Consider the following 20,142-nt stretch of genomic DNA (forward strand, 5'->3'; position numbering starts at 1 on the left):
ATTGTGTCATTCACAGAATACTAAACTTCCCTCATATTTATCTGAACCACAACTACAATCTCTCAGACTTCAGAACAGAACCTATAGAATCTTTTCCTCACTGGAACACCACTTCATTATAATATCTCATAGATTCTAAGACTCATTGTTTTTCACATTTTAACATCTCCGAGTTTAAGATGCATCTTTAAAAAATCAGTGGCATAGTACAGTTTAATTGGCAAAGTTTCTTTTCTTTCTTGGGTAACATGAAATAATGGTGAGTCTTAAATTCCATGATGTTTTTAGAGTTTCTATGAAGTATTTTAGTAATAAGGATTATAAAGGCCAAACTCTTCTGCTTATTCGTTTCAAAGTATTCAGCTGATCAGAATGTTTTTTGACCTCTTAAGAAAACGTAATGAGAATCACGTAAGAAAAGAACTTAGTTCTGGGTTAGAAGGAAAAATGAGTTACAAACTGAGTTTACTTATTAGTGAAAGCTTTTCATGTGCCTTCATTGTTAACAGAATTTGATTATGATCTTTCTGCTTTTCTATAGCCCTTATTTTTGTATTGTTACCGTCTTTTGGTCACTGACACTTGACCCTTCCTCTCATTACGGGGTTGAGGTGCGAGTTCCTTGGATTCTGATTAAAAGAGAAGGCAAAAGGTTATGTCCAAAAGTTAATGTACCTGAAAAAAAAATCAAGAATTAGGCTTTATTTTAAAAATGGAACGAATCGTCAAATTCCTGTGTATCTGTTTAAAATAGTCACCAACCTAACACATTGTAAAACTAATAACTGTTAAACTGGCACGAAGGATCCCGAACAGGACTAGGAACCAAAATAACTTTGCTAAGCTATTTTCATCTCAGCATGAAAGAAATGCACCATCCTCTCCTCAAAAATAAAAATCTCTAATGAAGAAAACAGTACATTAAATGCCACAACTAACGTGCTACTAGAAATAGGAAGAAGTAGTTACTGCTTTCCAAGGCAGACACGACGATACTTTCTGTTTTCCTTTGCTTGGCTAAAACTTTAGGCAAGCCCCAGGCTGGGGAGGTGGGGGGACCCTGAGTCCTACCCGGGAGCTCTACGGGACAGTCTCAGTTTAGGCAGGGCCCTGCACGACCGGTCCCAAAGACCTCGCCTCAACAGGCGCGGGGCAGGCGGGTGGGTTCGCCTCCCGAGCCCGCCCCAGGCTGTCCAGAGGCGTTTTCGGCGGCGATAAGACTCCGCCCGAACCAGGTGTTGACAGTTACTCCCGCGCGGCCGACGCTCGCTCAGCTGGAGACGCTTCGTCACCGCCTCCGCGCGTCATCACGTGACGGGAAGGGGGCGTGACCGAGCCCTGCAACAGGGGGCGGGGCCGGGGCGGGTCCTCGAATGTGAAGGAGCTCGGCGGCGCCGGAGGCCCAGAGCGGCGGCGGCGCGGCGGATGACAGCATCAGGTCGCGACGCGTTCCCGGGCGGGCGGCGGTGGTAGCAGCCCCAGCGGCTGCAGCGATAGCTGTCGCCGGGCGGTAGCCGCTGCCGGCAGCCCGCAGACAGAGGGAGGTGGGGGCCCGCCCCTGCTGGCAGACCGTAGGGCCGGCGTTCCCGCCCTCTTCGCGGGCTGAGCGGGCGCTGCCTTCTCAGCCGCGAGGCAGCGCCCTTGGGCTAGGCTCGTTCCCAGCTGCCGCCGGCGACTGCGGCCGAGAGAAGTTGGGGTCCGACTGGACGCGTGCGGGGCCCCACAGGAACCGACCGCCCGCGCCCCGCCTCTCCGGGGGCTCCGCACCGGTGAGTGTAACGCGGGTCTCTGTCCGCACCCTCCGGGCGGCGGCACCCCTGCCTCGCACGTTCTGCTCTCGGGCCAGCGGGGACTGCGGGCACCCCGCGCCGGGGAGGCTGCCTTTGGTCCCTGTGTCCCCTCTTGGAGTGGGACATTCCAAAGGCTGGAGAGAATGGAATGCTTGGGGCCCACGGTGAGTGCGTCTGCAGCCTCACAAAGCCGCAGCAGGGGCAGGGGGCCAGTACCGTCTTTTGGTCGGCCCCGAGAGTCGGCCCCTGCCCGAAGTTTGCTTGGACGGACGGAGGGGGTCTCGCCGGAAGCCCTGGCGCCGGGGAGAGTGGCGCTTTGTCTCTTGATGCAGTTCAGGCGAGGCTCCCGTTTTCCTTTGACAGCCCCGGAGGAGGGCTGTGGCGCGCACCGCAGACCGCGCCCGCCCTGGGAGAGCCGAGCGCCACGGTGTTGTTCCTCTAAACCTCAGTTCCTGTGGCCTTCTTGTAGCGTAGGAGGAAGGCGAAGCCTTTGCTGTACTTTTAAATTTAGTGTTTGTGTCTGATCCCTTTCTGGAGAATGGAATCGGGTTCCAAGAAGCTTTACAAAGAGCCTGCCTTTGGTTCATTGAGCCATCCACACAAGACCGGCCCAGCCGAAGCAACAGTATATGCAGATTTTCCATTCACAAAAGTCATTCGACACTCTTTATGAGAGACATCTGCGATTGGGGAACATACCTAATTTAATTTTGTCTAAATACTTTCTGAAACAATAGGTTAACTTGGAAAGGAGAGTGAAGTCGCTCAGTCGTGTCCGACTTTTTGCGACCCCATGGAGTGTAGCCTACCAGGCTCCTCTGTCCATAGGATTTTCCAGGCAATAGTACTGGAGTGGATTGCCATTTCCTCCTCCAGGGTATCTTCCCGACCCAGGGATCGAACCCCTGTCTCCCGCATTGTAGACAGACGCTTTACCGTATGAGCCACCTACTTAAATAGACGGAGAAATTTACCCGACTGATGTTATATGCGTATTTACTTTAAACAATTTAATGAAGTTTTTGTCTTTCTGATGCTGGAAGATGTAAATGACTTCTAAGTAGTATTACATTGCACTGTGTATGGTAGGGTTATTCGTTTTTAATTAACTTTCTCTGAAACTTAGCTTAGAGCCACTGTAGGTCTTTTCAAAAATAATTATTTCAAAGTTTTGTTTTTTTTGGCCTCCCTTAAGAGTCCAAGGATTGTGAATTCTTTGTTAGGTTTCTTTCTTCTATCTTGTCCAATGTTATCTAAACTTGATCAAGCGGAAAGACTAGGGTGAATTTCTGTGCTTGCTTGAACCTGTTTTGCAGTGAAAATGTTAAGATCATGCTGGCTTTATGAAACAGGTTGGAGAAGGAAGAGTGTCCTCTATTACAGCTAATTTAAAATCTGTTCCCCCCCCTTTTTTTTTCTTTTTTCATTAGTAACTGTGTGGAATGACTGCAACATGCATGTTCAAAGTAATGGAAAAGGGAATAGATGAAACATAAGAACTACTTTTTAGGTCTTTAATTATGGAGCTTAAGTTGTGTTCAAATTCCATGTGAACCGTTTGAGTTACAATACATTGTACATAGGTGCTTAGAAGGGCCGGTTTAATTAAACATGGTCATGGTTTATTTCTCTTTTATTGAATCATAATATTTGTTGTAATTGTGATCTGTGAAAAGGTTTTTCACAGATTTTTTTTCCAGTTAGAATATTATGACCTTTTAGAGGCAATGTTTCTTACAAAGCATTTATGGTACCTGTAAATTTGGTAATATCTAGCTTTTAGGTTTCTTTTGAGTTGAAAAAGCCATAAAAGATAGTTAAGAAAAAAATAATACAACTCTGTTTAATGAAATTATGCTTTAGTTTTAAGAAAAAAGTGGTAGTTATGAATTTACAAAGCTTGCATTATAAAAACATCTCTCTTTTTAAGGAATTAATTGCATAATTTCTCTAATGAGTGTCCTTAGTACATTTAAACTTGGTTTATAAATAATCCTTCAAGAGCAGATCATTTGAATTGAAGCATGAAATGACAAAATAAAGAAATGATACTTAGAGTTTTCTAATATTATTTTGAAAAATCTTTATCCTAATAATACTTGAAGTATTGTATTTTAATATTTACATCATAATATCCAAGGCTGAAAACTTTTATTGCAGTGATCTTGGAGCACAGAGGAATTAAAAAGATCCTATCTTATGAATATGACCTACAAATAATACATAAATGCAACTTGAGTTAAGTCTCTGAGTACTTCATTAGTGAAGGTGGCTGTGTGCAGGAAAATTGAAGTAGAGTTTCCTTGTGGTTGGAACACAGAAAGAGCTATCTGGACTAATGTGTAAAGATTTCATGTCAGTATTTTCTTTTGGAAACCTGAAAGACTTTAGATCTATCCTTTCTTCCAGCTTGGTCCTCACCTTCTCATATATCCTCTTAAAGGCATGAAATTGAAGGTCTCATCTGGAACACTTGGTAGAAGGATTTTTCCTCCCTGAAGAATGTTACCAAGTTTGCAAGGAAAGAGCTTTCTTCAGAGACCTTGTAGGAAAGAGTTCTTGTCCTGAAACATCATACTCTTCTACCCTTTGTTAATTTTTGTTGTTAAAGCTGGAAACAATGTAAACTCTCCATGATAGCAAAAACCATTGAAGTTCCAAATGCTTAAGAGTTATTGAATGAAAAAAATGTGGTTCCAGATGCTGCTGCTGAGACGGCAGCTCACCAGGCTCTGCTGTCCCTGGGATTCTCCAGGCAAGACACTGGAGTGGGTTGCCATTTCCTTCTCCAGTGCATGAAAGTGAAAAGTAAAAGTGAAGTCGCTCAGTCGTGTCTGACTCTTCGAGACCCCATGGACTGAAGCCTACCAGGCTCCTCCGTCCACCGGATTTTCCAGGCAAGAGGACTGGAGTGGGATGCCATTGCCTTCTCCAGTGGTTCCAGATAGATGACTAGAAAACAAAGAGGAGTATGTGATAATATAATCCAGATTAGATACAAGGAAGGAGGTGACAAAAATGATGTAGGTGTCGAAGAAGGGAGGCAACTCATTTCATCTGGGGAACTTTCTTGGAAGAGGTGATTTTTCATTTAAGTCTTGACTGAAAGTGGTGTATCTGATGATAAGCAGATGTTCTAAGGGGTAGACAGCTTGAACCAAAGCATTTAAATTGGACTGGGTAGTCATGCCAGATTAAACACAGTGAGTCTTTTTTGGTAACATGAATTTTTCTTCTTCCCTTCTAACTGTTTACCTCTCCTTGATAAAAAGTGTTGACACGCTTTATAAGAGCTGAAATTTAGAGTACTTGAGTTTTGGAAGTCACAGTGGTAGAATGAAAGCAGGAGCATTGATCTGGAGGTTGGAAAACTTGATGGGATTTCTGACTGCATTTTATACAAGCAGTTAGGGGCTTCCTTGATAGCTCAGTTGATAAGGAATCTGCCTGCAGGGCAGGAGACCAGGGTTCAATTCCTGGGTCGGGAAGATCCCCTGGAGAAGGGAGAGGCTACCCACTCCAGTATTCTTGGGCTTCCCTGTGGCTCAGCTGGTCAAGAATCTGCCCACAATGCAGGAGACCTGGGTTCGATCCCGGGGTTGAGAAGATCCCCTGGAGAAGGGAAAAGCTGCCCACTCCAGTATTCTGGCCTGGAGAATTCCATGGACTGTATAGTCTATGGGGTTGCAAAGAATCAGACACGACTGAGCGACTTTCACTTTATAGAAGAAAGCTAGGTAAACCACAGGGCGTTAGCTTTCTCATTTGTAAAAGGAGGAGAATAATCCTTATTCACATGGTTGTTGGGGAACTGAGATTACAAAATGTATGTCAAAGTGCCTGTTTCAATATTTCCCCTCCCCACCCCCAAACTTGAAACTTTTGTATTGGGGTTTAATTGACGAACAATGTTTCGGTGGCGGTGGTTTCAGGTGAACAGCAAAGGGACTCAGCTATGCATATACATGTATCCATTCTCCCTGACCGCCCCCCACCCCCCCAAGAGCCTATTTCAGTACTAACAGATAGGAGAAATCAAGGGTTAAATTACTTAAAACATTTCTTTGTCATTAGAGCTTTAAAAAATATTTTGATGTACTTATCACAGACTCTGGTATCTACTTATCTTTTCAATGACCCATTGTGTTACCTTTAAATTTACCAGTATCTAAATTCTAGATACTTAATTTTCTTTCAGTCAAGCATAAAGTTTTCTGATAGAAATGAGGCTTAATTGTATTGCTTCTTAATGTTACACACCACAGGGAATGTTAGATATCTTAAATTTGTAAAGCTTTAAGGGATATGTGTTACTGAAAAATCTGAGCCTTTAGGCTTTCTTTACAGAATTTGTTTTTGAAGAAATTGTGCTTGCCTGTCTTGCAATCTGTCTATTTACTGTTGTGAAAAACAAACAAAAAAGTACATTTTCCTGCTGTTACAAAAAAAAATTACAGAAAAAATCATCTGTATGTTTTTAGTGATCTGAATGACTGTAAACCATGAAGAGTCTCTATCTGCTGTGTTTTAGTTTAGAATTCAGTATTTTGTGAGCAGTCTTATAGACTTCTGCGTCATTTATCTAAGCTTTTTGCTCTCGTAGCTGTGTATTCTTTCATGAATCTCAAAATTTCATTGTACTTTGTGAACTCTTTTCAGTGTTTAAATTCATAAAGTAGACTGTCCTTTGTATAATATTTGAAAGAGAATTGTATTATGAAAAGACCAAAAAGAGTCTTGAATCTTCAAACAGTAAGCCAGTTACCCGCCATCTTCCATATTCACAAAGGACTGGGGAAAAATAAAAAAAGAGGAAACAGTTTTTGAACTTGAAGACTTTTCAAATAAAAAGGAAACTTTTAAATTCAGGGCTGTTAAAAACATGATAGATTCAGAGGGAGATCGATAGCTCCTGAAGGTGTCTTAGTAGGAGTGGTTGGTCATCATAATAATGTAACTAATATGTGTTGAGTACTAACTGTGTATCTGGTCCTTGCATATGTACTTGACTGTGATCCCCTCCCCCCAAATCAGGCTATTTTCTTGTCCCTTTTTAAACCTCAAGCACTGAGAGATTAAGTGGTAGGCTGGAGAGCCAGGATTTGAACTAACCCTGAGTCACTGGGAGGGTAAGTAGCAGGTGGTGGAACTTGCCAAAAGGATTTGAATTCAAGGTTTAACCTGACTTTTCACATCAGAACCTGACCTTTTAGCCATCACGTTATACTGCCCTGTGTAGTGTATTGCCAGTTGCCCCTTGTGTCAGGTCTTGACCTTCATGATCTTTCTCAGTCTATTTTGACTTTGTGATTTGATGTAAATACAGTCTATAATAAGATGACCTCGATTTGCTTCATTTCATGTGTATTTGAATGACATCCTTTATTTTATGTGGAGTAAAGCAAATAATTCATTATTGTTCATTCAGTTGCCATTTTCTCATTTGGAAATTGCACTCTAAACTGGAATTGTATTTTAAGGTGATTTGTTACAATTTTAAAAATTCATACTTTTTTTTTTAAAGAGTAAAACGGATACACAGAATTGGTATGAGTGGGTTATTATGAGTGATATTTAAGGTTTTTATGAGTGATATTTAATCATACAAATCTATATAATTAAAATCTATCCTTTTGAAATGTCCACTGTTAAAATAACTTTTTTGGCTGCCAGATGCCACTATTAGCAGGAGAAACAATAGAGTGGGAAAGACTAGAGATCGCCAAGAAACTTAGAGATACCAAGGGAACATTTCATGCAAAGATGGGCACAATAAAGGACAGAAACAGTATGGACCTAACAGAAGCAGAAGATACTAAGAAAAGGTGGCAAGAATACACAGAAGAACTAGGTAAAATAGGTCTTCACGACCCAGATGACCACAATGGTGTGATCACTCACCAGAGCCAGACATCCTGGAGTCTAAACTCAAGTGGGCCTTAGGAAGCATCACTACAAACAAAGCTAGTGGAAGTGATGGAATTCCAGCTGAGATGTTTCAAATCCTAAACAATGATGCTGTGAAAGTGCTGCACTCAATATGCCAGCAAATTTGGAAAACTCAGCAGTGGCCACAGGACTGGAAAAGGTCAGTTTTCATTCCAACCCCAAAGAAAGGCAGTACCAAAGAATGCTTAAACTACTGCTCAATTGCACTCATTTCACATGCTAGCAAAGTAATGCTCAAAATTCTCCAAATCAGGCTTCAATATTACGTGAACTGAGAACTTTCAGATGTTGAAGCTAGATTTAGAAAAGGCAGAGGAACTGGAGATCAAATTGCCAACATTTGTTGGATCATTGAAAATGCAAAGAGAGTTCCAGAAAAACATCTACTTCTGCCTTATTGACTATGCCAAAGCATTTGACTGTGTGGATCACATCAAACTGTGGAAAATTCTTAAAGATACAGGAATACCAGACCACCTGATGTGCCTTATGAGAAATCTGTATGCAGGACAAGAAGCAACAGTTAGAACCGGACATGGAATAACAGACTGGTTCCAAATTGGGAAAGGAGTACGTCAAGGCTGTATATTGTCACCCTGCTTATTTAACTAATATGCAGAGTACCTCATAAGAAACGCTCAGCTGGAGGAAGCACAAGCTGGGATCAAGATTGCCGGGAGAAATATCAGTAACCTCAGATATGCAGATGACACCACCCTTATGGCAGAAAGTGAAGAGGAACTGAAGAACCTCCTGTTGAAAGTGAAAGAGGAGAGTGAAAAGCTGGCTTAAAACTCAACATTGAGAAAACTAAGATCATGGCATCTGGTCCCATCACTTCATGGAAAATAGATGGGGAAACAGTGGAAATAGGACAGACTTTATTTTGGGGGCTCCAAAATCACTGCAGATGGTGACTGCACCCATGAAATTAAAAGACGCTTACTCCTTGGAAGAAAAGCTACGATCAACCTAGGCAGCATAATTAAAAAGCAGAGACATTACTTTGCTGACAAAGGTTATCTTGTCAAAGCTATGGTTTTTCCAGTAGTCATGTATGGATGTGTGAGTTGGACTGTGAAGAAGGCTGAGTGCCGAAGAATTGATGCTTTTGAACTGTGGTGTTGGAGAAGACTCTTGAGAGTCCCTTGGACTGCAAGGAGATCTAACCAGTCAGTCCTAAGGGAAATCAGTCCTTCCTGAATATTCATTGGAAGGACTGATGCTGAAGCTGAAGTTCCCAATACTTTGGCCACCTGACATGAAGAACTGACTTATTGGGAAAGACCCTGATGCAGGGAAAGATTGAAGGTGGGACGAAAAGGGGATGACAAAGGATGAGATGGTTGGATGGCATCACTGACTCGATGGACATGAGTTTGAGCTGGCTCCAGGAGTTGGTGATGGGCAGGGAGGCCTGGCATGCTGCACTCCATGGGGTCGCAAAGAGTTGGACATGACTGAGCGACTGAACTGACTGAACTGAACTGAGTTTATCAGATTACTTAGCTTCTTAAAAGAAGGCTCATACTCCAGTGAAAATTATGAAATGTGTGTATGTGCCTTTTGATGGGGTGAGGGTATGGTATTTGATTGATACAAAAGTCACTGATTTCTGACCATGAATTTTAAATTATTATTATTAGGCTCAAACACATCTTTTTAAATCAAAATAGGAATGATTACAATCAACACATTTTTGCCAATGAGAAATAAATTTGCTTATTCCTGTAGCATAAAAATCCATGCTTTGGGATTCAACGAACACTTTGAAAGCTTTTTCTGCCTCCTGCTGGTTGTGGGAGCATTTTGCCTGCAAAGAATTGTCTTTTAGCGAGAAGTCAGGTGAATATGGTAGAAGAGGCAAAACTTGGTAGCCCAATTCATTCAACTTTTGAAGCGTTGATTGTGCAACGTGCAATCAGGATTTGTCTTGGAGAAGAATTGGGCCCATTCTGTTGACCAGTGCAGGCTGCAGGCATTGAAGTTTTCGATTCATCTCATTGATTTGCTGAGCATGCTTCTCAGATGTAGTGGTTTCGCTGGGATTCAGAAAGCCGTATCAGATGGGCAGCAGACCAGCCAGCAGTGAACCATGACCTTTTTTTTGGTGCAAGTTTGACTTTAGGAAGTGCTTTGGAGCTTCTCAGTCCAACCACTCAGCTGGTCATTGCCGGTTTTATGCAATCCACTTTTCTTCGCATGTCGCAATCCAGTCGAGAAATGGTGTGTTGTTGTTGCATGGAATAAGAGAAAACGACACTTAGAAGTGATTTTTTTTGATTTTTGGTCAGCTCACGAGGTACCCACTTATCAAACTCTTTCACCTTTCCAGTTTGCTTCAAATGCCAAATGACCGTAGAATGGTTGATGTTGAGTTCTTTGGCGATTTCCAGTGTAGTTGTTATGGAGAAGGAAATGGCAACCCACTCCAGTGTTCTTGCCTGGAGAATCTCAGGGACGGGGGAGCCTGGTGGGCTGCCATCTGTGGGGTCGCACAGAGTTGGACACGACTGAAGCGACTTAGCAGCAGCAGCAGCAGTGTAGTTGTGAGAGGGTCAGTTTCGATGACGACTCTCAACTGGTTGTAGTCAACTTCTGATGACTAGCCACTATACTCGTCTTCAAACCTCTCTTCTCTTTTGCAAAACTTCTTGAACAGCCACTGCACTGTATGGTAGCAGTTCCTGGGACAAATACGTTGTTGATGTTGCGAGTTGTGTCTGCTGCTTTATGACCCATTTTGACCTCAAATAAAAAATTGGTTGAATTTGCTTTTTGTCTAACATCATTTCTATAGTCTAAAATAAACAGCAAGTAATAAGTCATCAGCCAGAAAACATAAAGTGGGAAATTTGCATTAAAACAATGTATAATATAACTACGTTTATTTGAGAACATATTCCAATGTCAAACAGCAGAGTTCAATAATGCAAAACTGCAGTTACTTTCACACAAACCTAGTAGGTTTGGGGAGACATAGTCCCATCGAAGTAACACTATTGTATGTTATTCATTCATGGTACAAAACATGTTATAATTTGTTGAGTAGTGAGGTGAGGGGACTACCCTGGTGGTCCAGTGGCTGGGACTCCTCGCTTCCAGTGCAGGGGGCCCAGGTTCAATCCCTGATCGGGAAACTGGATCCCACATACCCCAGCTGGGAGTTCTCATGCTGCAGCTGAAGATCCCACATGCCACAGCTGAGACCTGGAGCAGCCAAATAAATAAATATTTATTTTTTAAAAAAAGAATAAGGAGGTGGGATTATTTGGACGTGAAGACGCAGGTACACTGTAAAGTGGAGAGTAGGATGAGGCACCTCTGAGGACGAGTTTTGCTTACTGTATCATTTTGCCTATTGTTTTGACTATAATAACATTTAAGATCAACAAACCAGAAGCAGAGAAAAACAGTGCTGTGCATCATAGTGGGGGGTTTGTAATAGTTCCCGGGGCTGTTTTGCAAGGTGTGAATGCTTTATAAATACTCATTAATGATGATGAAAGGAGTTTCTTACTACCTAATATTTTAGAAATCTAGAGAGGTAGACTAGAACAGGCTCTGGAGCCAGACTGCTTCATTCAGAACCTCTACAGCCATGTACCTAGCTTATTGCCTTGTCCTGACCCTCTGTGACATGAGAGTGCTGCAGGCGAAGACAGTGCTGTCTTCAGGCAGAGCAAGACCAGGCGATGCACCCTGGGAGTTTCCTGTTTTTCTTACGTGGTATGAAAGAGATCTGGAAGTTCTCACATAATCCAAGTGCAGGAAATAGAAGTTGGCAGAGTGAGAGCCAGCCCGCCTGTCCTGCAGGGACTGTTGTGAGCGGAAGAACCAGCTAGATCCTAGAGGTTGTGGGGAGGGCGGCTGTGGCCAGGTCAGCTCAGTGCTCCCCGGAATTTGTGCTCTAGCTTTAGTTAACACTGGGAGTGGCTGCCTCGCCAGGAACACCCTCCTCGTCATCCATCCTCTGCCCCCATCCTGCTCCCCTGCATATCGGTGGGACCAGATGACTGGTTTACACCAGGGGAACATGCGTGGAAGTTAGGTGCTGTCACCTCTGAATGGAGGTGGGGGAAAAGCAGCTGTCCTTCTCTACCTTCTCTTTTCTAATCCAAGGGCCAGATGCCCAGGATAGAGCCTGAGATTAGGAAGATCTCAAGCCCCTGGATTACCACGTGGAAGAAAGCTGTGCGCCAAACAGCAGCACTCACGATGAACTGTATAATTGTAGCGAGACATTTTGAGGTTTGTTGTTAAGCAGCTAGTGTGGCCTTAACACTAAGCACGGGCTGCTTGGAAGAGGTAGCTGAGGCCGTAAGAATATCCATACCAGCAGGAGCTGAGGTGGGGCCAAGTCAGGAGGCCCACTGGATGCTGTTGCAGCATCCTCATTTTCACTGCTGCTGCTGCTAAGTTGCTTCAGTCGTGTCCGGCTCTGTGTGATGTCATAGACGGCAGCCCACCAGGCTCCCCCGTCCCTGGGATTCTCCAGGCAAGAACCCTGGAGTGGGTTGCCAGTTCCTTCTCCAGTGCATGAAAGTGAAAAGTGAAAGTGAAGTCTCTCAGTCATGTCCGACTCTCAGCGACCCCATGGACTGCAGCCTACCAGGCTCCTCCGTCCGTGGGATTTTCCAGGCAAGAGTACTGGAGTGGGATGTCATCGCCTTCTATCAAACCTCAAAGGCTGATGAGGACCCAGAGGACAGTCCATGGGTCCACGTTCAGACCAATTATGACATTCCCCGTGCCCACAGAAGCTTTCCTCTACATCCAGGTACCATCATAAGAATAAGGAACACAGAAACTGTGAACGTCTTTCTATAGAAGTCTGAAGAGTCCCTGTGAAACAGGGTTTCTCCAGCTTGGCTTTGTGGACGTACTGGGCTGGATAACCCTCTGTGTGATGATGCTGTCCTGTACATTGCAGACTAGAACAGCATCCATAGCATCTGCCTGTTAGACGCCAGTAGAACCTCCATCAACGTACCGGCAGAGTGTCTCTAGATATTGCCAGATGTCCCCTGGGGGCAAATCCCCAGTGGAGAACCGCTACCTCAGAAATGAGTTAACCTGAAAGAAATTATTTTAAATTGAAACAAGCTTCAGTTCAGTTCAGTCACTCAGTCGTGTCCGACTCTTTGCGACCCCATGAATCACAGCACGCCAGGCCTCCCTGTCCATCACCATTTCCCGGAGTTCACTCAGACTCACCTCCATTGAGCTGGTCATGCCATCCAACCATTTCGTCCTCTGTCGCCCCCTTCTCCTCCTGCCCCCAATCCCTCCCAGCATCAGAGTCTTTTCCAATGAGTCAGCTCTTCGCATGACGTGGCCAAAGTACTGGAGTTTCAGCTTTAGCATCATTCCTTCCAAAGAACACCCAGGGCTGATCTCCTTTAGAGTGGACTGGTTGGATCTCCTTGCAGTCCAAGGAACTCTCAAGAGTCTTCTCCAACACCACAGTTCAAAGCATCAATTCTTCGGCGCTCAGCTTTCTTCACAGTCCAACTCTCGCATCCATACATGACCACTGGAAAAACCATAGTCTTGACTAAACGGACCTTACCTTTAATTAAAGGGATTTTTCTCCCCTTTGGAGATGGGTGGAGTTCATGGGGGAGGTTTGTTTATGGATATGCAACAGGGGAAGCTATGTTGTTTTTATAAAATAGTTTCTATTGAATCTACACTTAACACTAATTTATTAGCTTAGACATTGTCTGGATTTTCCACTTTTTCTTTCTTCCTTTTTCTTCTTTCTAGACTGGTAGCTATGGTTGTTATTGCCTAGGTAAACACATTTTCCTCATCCCCTCAACCCCAGCTGTCATGCCCCTATGTCCATCTCTAAATGACAAAAACCAGTATATAGTTTTGATGCTAAGACTGTGTAAATAATATGTAATACTAGGCCAGGCAGTATGCTCAGATGATGACTTCTTTCCTGCAGATTCTACTAAGCAGCCCTTAGACCACTGGAAGAAGAATATCTTGATACCATTATGGTCCTGTGGATTTTACTTGATCAGGTGTTTACAGCCTAGCCATTGAATTAAAAACAGTGGACATGACATCTTATTTTCTTGATGTTTTTAATTGCCTCTTTTTTGGGTATTGAATTCTTCTATCATAGTCTCCACCCTCTCCTCCCACCAACTCTACAGTATACTACCTGTTATATTATGGCCCTATTTATGTGTCCTTGCCTGTAATTCAGCTTCAGTTTGAACTAGTTGCCTTTTAGGTCTCTTTTTGGAACTTCCTTTCACTGGCCTCTTAAAAGGTGTCCATTCTATTATAGATGTTCCTTTTTTACTAAACTTACTTGATCTTTTTTCTGGAGTACATCCTCAACTAACTTCCAAAGAAGTATGTTTGAGAGGCAGATTTTCTGAATCATTCTGTGTATAAAAATGTCTTCATTCTATTTTCATATTTAACTGATAGTTCAGGTACAATCCTAAAGGAAGTCAGTCCTGAATATTCATTGGAAGGACCGATGCTGAAGCTGAAGCTCCAATACTTTGGCCACCTGATGCGAAGAACTGACTCATTGGAAAAGACCCTGATGCTGGGAAAGATTGAAGGCAAGAGGAGAAGGGGACAACAGAGGATGAAGTGGTTGGATGGCATCACCGACTCAATGGACATGAGTTTGAGCAAGCTCTGGGAGTTGGTGCTGGACAGGGAGGCCTGGCGTGCTTCAGTCTATGGGGTCGCAAAGAGTGAGACACGACTGAGCTACTGAACTGACTGACTCTGGTACAATATTGTAGGTTGCAAATGACTTTCCTTTGAAACTTGGAAAAGCAGTGCTTGGTTGTCTTCCAGCACTTGGTTTGAAGTCAGATGCCGTCTAATTCCCTATCCTTTCAAGGTGATTTGTTCTTTATTCTGACTGAAAACTTTGAGGATATTCTCTATTTCATCTTTTTGCTGCAGACTCAGAATGAGGAGTGCATGTTTTTGTTTTGGTTATATTTGTTATAGGCACTCAATTCCCCATATTTGAATTTGAATCAGATTGCTCAACTCTAAGAAATCCTGTTCTGTCTTTGATATTTTCTTCTCTTTGTTTTCTTGTTTTTTCTACAGTAGGCAGGTGTTTTCTTGCTTGGACTGATCCTCATCTTATTTTTGCTTTCCCGTTTTGTGATTTTCTTAGCTCTGTGTTCAGGTGACCTTTTTCCCCCTAGTCTGTTGGGCTGATTTTTTGAGGAGAGGGTAATCTGTGAATTTTCTTGTTCTCTTTTTCTGCCATTCTTTCCTTGTTTTAGTGCTCTCTTTAGTCTCAGAATATGCAAAGTAACATAGTTTTAAAAGACATTTTGTGTTTCCTCAAATATTCCCTTCTCCTGTCAGCTTTTATGTTTGTTTTTATCATCTTTTTTTTTCTTGCTTAGTTTTCCTTATATGCCTGGTGATGCTTAGTTGACTCTTAATAATGTTTCAAAAAGAAGGACCAGCTTCCTGGTCTGGATATTCCCCTCCTACTCTGTTCCTTAAACTGTTTTCAGTATTAGTTTTTTTCCTTTGAACAGGAATTCTAGGCACGGCACTTGATGGACAGGACATTAGTGAGTGGGGCCTATCTGTTGGCAAGTGTTGTGTTAAGAGGGAGGGGAGCCAGGCCATGGGCCCTCAAAATTCCAGGTTGTTGTTGTTCAGTCTCTCGGTCATGTCTGACTCTTTGTGACCCCGTGGACTGCAGCACCCCAGCCTTCCCTGTCCTTCACCACCTCCTGGAGCTTGCTCAAACTTATGTCCATTGAGTCGGTGATGCCGTCCAACCATCTCATCCTCTGTTGTCCCCTTCTCCTCCTGCCATCAATCTTTCCCAGCATCAGGGTCTTTTCCAGTGAATTGGCTCTTTGCATCAGATGGCCAAAATATTGGAGCTTCAATCTCAGCACCAGTCCCTCCAGTGAATACTCAGGATTGATTTCCTTTAGGATTGACTAGTTTGATATCTTTGGAGTCCAGGGGACTCTCAAGAGTCTTCTCCAACACCACAGTTCAAAAGCATCAATTCTTTGGTCCTCAGCCTTCTTTATGGTCCAGCTCTCACATCCATACGTGACCACTGGAAAAGCCATAGCTTTGACTAGATGGACCTGCTTTTCAGTACACTGTCTAAGTTTGTCATAGCTTTTCTTCCAGGGAGCAAGTGTCTTTTAATTTCATGGTTCCAGTCATCATCTGCAGTGATTTTGGAGCCCAAGAAAATAAAATCTCTCACTGTTTCCACTGTTTCCACATCTATTTGCCATGAAGTGATGGGACCCGATTCCGTGATCTTAGTATTTTGAATGTTGAATTTTAAGCCAGACTTTTCATCTTCTCTTTTACCTTCATCAAGAGGCTCTTCAGTTCCTCTTTGCTTTCTGCCATAAAGTTGGTGTCTTCTGCATATCTGGGGTAATTGATACTTCTTCCAGCAATCTTGATTCCAGCTTGTGCTTCATCCAGCCCTGCATTTCTCTGCATATGAGTTATGATGTACTCTACATATAGGTTAAATAAGCAGGATGACAATATACAGGTTAGAAGCATTTTATTATCTGTGCCAGCATCCCCTAGACGGGTATTCACTTTCTTTAGAGAAAGGTCAACTGTCGTTTTCCCAGGGAGTAAATGCTAGTTTAGGTGCTGCTTGGAGATGAGTGTTGGGAAATGGAGCTGTCCCTTAAACAGTCAGTCAGGTAATATATAATTCTATTTTTAGGCCCACTATTTATTCCCACCCTTTGCTGAACTATTTACTTTGCAATAATGCTTCTCTGGGATTCTGTCAGATATATTGATTCTCACCCTTTTATATCACTCTTATAGGATAGAATGAGTCTGTAGCGTTCTCTGCTTGTTATGTCAAGCAATTTCATATCTATTTTAATCTTTCATAAGCTTGTTGACTTTTCTGTCTGTACCACTCATCTCCACTTCTGGTGTGTGTATTATTTTTAATTTTATTATAATTTAGAGGTTCCTCTCAATTTACAGTTATTACAAAACATTGGCTCTATTCCCTGTGTTGCACGGTACATCCTTGAGCCCATCTTACACCTAGTAGTATGAACTCCCATTTCCTGACCCCTGTAGAGCCCCATCTCTGCCGTTATTTTCTTTGCTCTTATTATTCTTTTTCTGTATGAACTGTTTTTATGTCAATGGGATATCTGGAATAACTGGAGGGAAAATTTATATTTAGTCCATCATCTTTTGTGGGAGACCTTTCCTGTCTTTTTATGTTGTTAACGCAGGTTTATTCATAAAAGCTGTGATGATGATACTGTGTTGATGTACATTGGTATTTCTTCACTTGATGTGTAGAGATGTTTGTATCTTTCTGCTGGTTGGTCCTGAAATTTGGGTGCTTTTTGAGTTCTTGTTTGCTGCTTCGTTTCTCTGTTGCCTCTCCTCTTGCCATCTGCCCCAGCCTGGACATGTCATTACGATTCTTTTGCCACTTCCACTTTGTCCCTGGAAAGCTGAATGAGACCATTTAGAATTGTGTGTAAAATAGTACCTTTCTCTAGAGAATGGTGTGTCACCTGTAAGCCCGTGACTCCTGTCCCACTGTGGTTATTCATTATATACTTTCTGTTTTTCAGCTGTGTCAAGGCAGATGAGGTGTTACTCTTTTTCATTTACTTCTTCGCCTTAATTGTGATATCTACTTTGGTTCCTTAGTTACTGATATTTTTCTCTATTACCTTTCTTTCTCTTCTTATTTTTGGTACTTTAAATGTTGAGCTTAGATTGCCTAGGTGCTTCACTAATGCGATAATTTTCATCTCCTTCTTTTATTTTATACTCAGAAAAACTTCCCAGCGTTGTTTAAATTCTGTATACTTTATTCTGGTTTTTATTTTCCAGTCTCCATTCTCAAAGCTTTAGAGAAATTGATTGATTATAGTTTATGGTGAGCAAAAAAAGGGCTTCCCTGGTAATGCAGAGGTTAAAGTGTCTGCCTGCAGTGTTGGAGACCTGGGTTTGATCTCTGGGTCGGGAAGATCCCCTGGAGAAGGAAATGGCAACCCATTCCAGTATTCTTGCCTGGAGAATCCCATGGACGGAGGAGCTTGGTGGGCTACAGTCCACGGGTCGCAAAGAGTCGGACACGACTGAGCGACTTCACTTTCACTCTCCTTTTATGGTGAGCAAATACATTTAGATGTCTCTGTTTCCCCGTCTTCCGTGGTATTGCTGCAGTTCTCTGTTACATTTGTTCGGTCCTTCTCTCAGGAGACTTTGTCATTCCTTCTTTTCCAGCTAGGGTTTTGAGTGCTGAGATGTCTTTTATGATTGGAGTTATAATGCTCTTGCAATCAGAAGTTTATTGAATCCAGATTTTTTAAATGCTGACTACTTTGAAATTGAAATCCTGTCAGAAGGGTTGTGATTTGGAAGGCTTAAACGCCTAGATTTGGCCTGATTATGTAAGATCCTGTGGAACCTACACAGTACATGCTTATTTGAAATTTAAAGTAGCTTAGAAAAGAAATCGGCTCTTGTGTAGTTTCTTTATTTGCCTGCTCTAGGGGATATCAAAGTTGTCAATATTCCCTAATGCAGTTGATATTTATTCACTGATTATTTTGTGGACTTTCTCTGTATTCTGTGAAACCCTTGGTTTTAGAATCCAGACGTTTGATTGGATCATGGTCATATGTCTCCTGGTCTACCTTTTTCAGGTATTCTAAACATTTTCCTTTTTAGGTACTTGTTATAATCACTGTCCTTCCTGTCTGGCTCATTATGGTATATTTTAGTGCTTCTATTATGTGTATAGTTTTGCTGGTACTTCTCACTGTTCCTAAAGTTTTAAAATAGAATCTTTAGCATTATATGGATAGTACCTTGTTTTTTTCAGTGTGGGGAATTGTAGGTTTATTATCTTTGTTTTGTCAAGAATTTCTGATTAGGGTGTAAGAATTTAAAAATAATACTCTGTCAGTACTGAGGAAGAATTCCTGTGTGCAGACAGACTCATTTAAGAGTTTGATTGCTTAACATAATTAGTGTTTTGACTAGCAGAATCTTACTTGGTTTTCTTTGGTGGCTTCTACTTAATTTATAGTAGTAGTAATTAGCCTCTTCAAGTTTGTAAGTTCCAATTAATCAGTGATACATTTTTGTGGCTATGACACAAATTGATTTTAATTAAATTCAGAAAATTATGCTTTTTTTTTGGTATTCTCTAAGAATTTTTTTCATTGTCACCATATTGATCAGTTTTCTTTTATGAAGTCTTTCAGTGTGAGTTATTCACATATGTTGTCTTTTTCGATAGTCATTTTTAATTGAAGTATTAAAAATTATGTTAATTCTCATAGATCCTTTTTGAATTGGCATGTGGAAGTGTAATTATGTATCTTGGTTACCTTACATGATAAATTAAAGATGATGAGTACTTTGGTTGTGGTAATTTATACCTTGAATTCAAAACCCAGCAACATCTAGGCCAGAGTTAGGCACTCAGACAGTCATTTTTCTTTCATGCCCAAGGTAGAAAACCATTCTTAGCTGTATCAAATTATGAAGAAATTGAATTAACTTTAGTCTTGCGTTTCAAACTTTGATCCTTAGTGAAGAACGCCCATGTTTAAGCATGGATATAAATTTACTTGTAGGAAACTGGTGCAAGTCCTTTGGTTTATTATAGCCAGTTACCATAATTAATGAGAAACAGATTCACTTTTTTCTAGTATCATGATTTAAAACAAGGTTCATATTTTCCTTAGAAAAGAACCTTTTAGAAAACAGCAAATTCACATAGAATGAGGTAGTTTTAGCTGTATTTTTAAAATATCTCAGTTTAAAAATAAAGACTTAAAATCCAAGGGAGACATTTAATATATTGGGCTAAATTATTAATAGATGGCTAGTGGCGTATTTCCAAATACTGTCCTTAAGAGGCCTCAGTTTATTACTCTTATCAGAAACCCTCTTTGAGACCCTGTGTCACAGCCTTCTGCAACCTAGCATTACAAACATCAACTGATTTAGTAAACAGATGCACTGGGAAAATAAAAAACCTGCCAGAAGTATTGTCTTTCCTGCTAAGTAACTTTGTGACCTTGGCAAAGCACTTAGACTCTGTGGATCTTAGGAAAATGGAGAGTTGGACTAGATAGCCTCTTCGGTTCTTTTGAGAATTCCTTGATGATGCTAGGGGGGCATCATGAGATATGGTCATTACAATAGCTCTGAAATAGATGATTTTATTCCCTTTTTACAGATAGAATTATTGATGTTGTACCGACTCTGTGTTCAGTCAAGTAACACGATGAGTCATGTAGCTGCCAAGAGGCCAAGCAAAAAGTTGAACTTAGCCTATCTCATTCTGTAGCTGTGTTTTTTTTTCAGAATAGAGTGCTGCCTTTCCAAGCCATGT

General features: G+C 41.9%; 1 protein-coding gene and 1 pseudogene across 3 annotated transcripts in view; one reads left to right on the plus strand and one right to left on the minus strand.

Moving 5' to 3' along the window:
- Positions 1–1,435, minus strand: part of LOC120858127 — a 53,893-nt pseudogene extending 52,458 nt beyond the window's left edge.
- The window catches only part of OSBPL8 (oxysterol binding protein like 8), a 170,607-nt gene continuing 151,842 nt past the window's right edge, over positions 1,378–20,142 (plus strand). For 2 of the 3 annotated variants that reach the window (XM_040233855.1, XM_040233854.1), the window contains exon 1: positions 1,378–1,769. The gene's annotated coding sequence lies outside the window, so the exon portion shown is untranslated. The remainder of the gene's footprint in view (positions 1,770–20,142) is intronic. The other variant, XM_040233851.1, reaches the window with a different exon arrangement.

This window comes from Oryx dammah, unplaced genomic scaffold (assembly GCF_014754425.2).
Source record: "Oryx dammah isolate SB20612 unplaced genomic scaffold, SCBI_Odam_1.1 HiC_scaffold_29, whole genome shotgun sequence".
In the NCBI taxonomy this organism is placed as follows: domain Eukaryota; kingdom Metazoa; phylum Chordata; class Mammalia; order Artiodactyla; family Bovidae; genus Oryx; species Oryx dammah.